A 3,798-nucleotide genomic window follows, 5' to 3' on the forward strand; every position below is an offset into this window, starting at 1 on the left:
GCAGTCTGGTGGAACTTTAATTAGTAGTCCGGTGGAACTTGAATTAGTAGTCTGGTGGAACTTTAATTAGTAGTCTGGTGGAACTTTAATTAGTAGTCTGGTGGAACTTTAATTAGCAGTCTGGTGGAACTTTAATTAGTAGTCTGGTGGAACTTTAATTAAAATTCTGGTGGAACTTGAATTAGTAGTCTGGTGGAACTTTAATTAGCAGTCTGGTGGAACTTTAATTAACATTCTGGTGGAACTTTAATTAGTAGTCTAGTGGAACTTTAATTAGCAGTCTGGTGGAACTTTAATTAGTAGTCTGGTGGAACTTTAATTAACATTCTGGTGGAACTTTAATTAACAGTCTGGTGGAACTTTAATTAACATTCTGGTGGAACTTTAATTAACAGTCTGGTGGAACTTTAATTAGTAGTCTGGTGGAACTTTAATTAGCAGTCTGGTGGAACTTTAATTAGTAGTCCGGTGGAACTTGAATTAGTAATCTGGTGGAACTTTAATTAGTAGTCTGGTGGAACTTTAATTAGTAGTCTGGTGGAACTTTAATTAGCAGTCTGGTGGAACTTTAATTAGTAGTCTGGTGGAACTTTAATTAAAATTCTGGTGGAACTTGAATTAGTAGTCTGGTGGAACTTTAATTAGCAGTCTGGTGGAACTTTAATTAACATTCTGGTGGAACTTTAATTAGTAGTCTAGTGGAACTTTAATTAGCAGTCTGGTGGAACTTTAATTAGTAGTCTGGTGGAACTTTAATTAACATTCTGGTGGAACTTTAATTAACAGTCTGGTGGAACTTTAATTAACAGTCTGGTGGAACTTTAATTAGTAGTCTGGTGGAACTTTAATTAGTAGTCTGGTGGAACTTTAATTAGTAGTCTGGTGGAACTTTAATTAGTAGTCTGGTGGAACTTTAATTAGCAGTCTGGTGGAACTTTAATTAGTAGTCTGGTGGAACTTTAATTAACAGTCTGGTGGAACTTTAATTAGTAGTCTGGTGGAACTTTAATTAGTAGTCTGGTGGAACTTTAATTAGTAGTCTGGTGGAACTTTAATTAGTAGTCTGGTGGAACTTTAATTAGTAGTCTGGTGGAACTTTAATTAGCAGTCTGGTGGAACTTTAATTAGTAGTCTGGTGGAACTTTAATTAGTAGTCTGGTGGAACTTTAATTAGCAGTCTGGTGGAACTTTAATTAGTAGTCTGGTGGAACTTTAATTAGCAGTCTGGTGGAACTTTAATTAGTAGTCTGGTGGAACTTTAATTAGTAGTCTGGTGGAACTTTAATTAGCAGTCTGGTGGAACTTTAATTAGTAGTCTGGTGGAACTTTAATTAGCAGTCTGGTGGAACTTTAATTAGTAGTCTGGTGGAACTTTAATTAGTAGTCTGGTGGAACTTTAATTAGCAGTCTGGTGGAACTTTAATTAGTAGTCTGGTGGAACTTTAATTAGTAGTCTGGTGGAACTTTAATTAGTAGTCTGGTGGAACTTTAATTAGTAGTCTGGTGGAACTTTAATTAGCAGTCTGGTGGAACTTTAATTAGTAGTCTGGTGGAACTTTAATTAGTAGTCTGGTGGAACTTTAATTAGTAGTCTGGTGGAACTTTAATTAGTAGTCTGGTGGAACTTTAATTAGTAGTCTGGTGGAACTTTAATTAGTAGTCTGGTGGAACTTTAATTAGGTGGAACTTTAATTAGTGGTGGAACTTTAATTAGTAGTCTGGTGGAACTTTAATTAGTAGTCTGGTGGAACTTTAAGTCTGGTAGAACTTTAGTCTGGTGGAACTTTAATTAGTAGTCTGGTGGAACTTTAATTAGCAGTCTGGTGGAACTTTAATTAGTAGTCTGGTGGAACTTTAATTAGTAGTCTGGTGGAACTTTAATTAGCAGTCTGGTGGAACTTTAATTAGTAGTCTGGTGGAACTTTAATTAGTAGTCTGGTGGAACTTTAATTAGTAGTCTAGTGGAACTTTAATTAGTAGTCTGGTGGAACTTTAATTAGTAGTCTGGTGGAACTTTAATTAGCAGTCTGGTGGAATTTTAATTAGTAGTCTAGTGGAACTTTAATTAACAGTCTGGTGGAACTTTAATTAGTAGTCTGGTGGAACTTTAATTAGCAGTCTGGTGGAACTTTAATTAGTAGTCTGGTGGAACTTTAATTAACAGTCGGGTGGAACTTTAATTAGCAGTCTAGTGGAACTTTAATTAGTAGTCTGGTGGAACCTTAATTAGTCGTCTGGTGGAACTTTAATTACTCGACTTCCTATCTGGTCTGTTACAGTATAATATCTCTTCCTGTCTGGTCTGTTACAGTATAATATCTCCTCCTATCTGGTCTATCAGAGTATAATATCTCTTCCTGTCTGGTCTGTTACAGTATAATATCTCTTCCTGTCTGGTCTGTTACAGTATAATATCTCTTCCTGTCTGGTCTGTTACAGTACAATATCTCCTCCTATCTGGTCTGTTACAGTACAATATCTCCTCCTATCTGGTCTGATACAGTTTAATATCTCCTCCTATCTGGTCTGTCACAGTATAATATCTCTTCCTGTCTGGTCTGTTACAGTACAATCTTGATTCACCATTGTTGCTTCACTAGGACAACGATCCCATTGTGCGTGTGTGTGTGCGTGTGTGTGCGCTCGTGTGTGTGTGTGTGTGTGTGTGTGTGTGTGTGTGTGTGTGTGTGTGTGTGTGTGTGTGTGTGTGTGTGTGTGTGTGTGTGTGTGTGTGTGTGTGTGTGTGTGTGTGTGTGTGTGTGTGTGTGTGTGTGTTCGTGTGTGTGTGTGTGTGTTCGTGTGTGTGTGTTCGTGTGTGTGTGTGTAGTCCAGGTTAGTCTCACGTCTCTATCTATAGAAGATGACAGTAGACCAGGTTAGTCTCATGTCTCTAGCTATAGAAGATGACAGTAGACCAGGCTAGTCCCGTGTCTCTATCTATGGAAGATGACAGTAGACCAGGCTTGTCCCGACAGACAGACAGACAGACAGACAGACAGACAGACAGACAGACAGACAGACATCCCCCCATTTCTGCCCTCTTCATTTATCTCAACGTTGAGTCTGTTGGTGGCTTGTGAGAAGCAGGGGAACACAGAGCCGGACCTCAAGCTGAAAGGGTGATGGAAAGGGAAGTGGAGTTTCTGACTGTGGGGAAGTTCTATTGTGGCCCTCACAGTGACCTTAAGTCAGCTAAACACTGTGACACTCTGTCTGTGGGCTTACTTGTATATTGCCTGCCATATTCACATGTCTAGATGTGTGCGGTATTGGTATTGAGGCCAATTTAAGTTTTTAAATTATAATTTAGTCATTTAGCTCATATGCATTATGACATGGATTTCCATGTGTAATTGTTACGCCAGTGACAACGCTGTCACATTTGTTTGAATATTGAACTAATCTGAATGAGATGACAAGAAATAATTGAAAAACAAAACCTATGAGATGTACGTTTGTAAAGATTTGTGTGACTTGTAGTAAAAGCAGGAGAAACCCAGTACGGTATAGAAACATTATTTTTAGCAGCATTCATTTGGTGAATTGTGTACGTCAGTCGCATAAATTGCATTCCAAAAAACATCAAAGCTCCATATGAATGTCTTTCTCTTGGTGTTGTCACCATATCTTCAAATCCCCCCCCCTCCCTCTCTTCCCCCCTCCCTCGGGCGACGACGTACTTATTTGCATTTTCAAATCTGCATTTTTTTCATATAGATCTGTCTGCCTCTGATTTTAATATCAGTGATGTTTCCCATGACACCTTTTGATTTATTATGAATTTCTCTCTCGCTTCAT

Source organism: Oncorhynchus nerka, linkage group LG24 (assembly GCF_034236695.1).
Source record: "Oncorhynchus nerka isolate Pitt River linkage group LG24, Oner_Uvic_2.0, whole genome shotgun sequence".
NCBI classification, from domain to species: Eukaryota; Metazoa; Chordata; class Actinopteri; order Salmoniformes; family Salmonidae; genus Oncorhynchus; species Oncorhynchus nerka.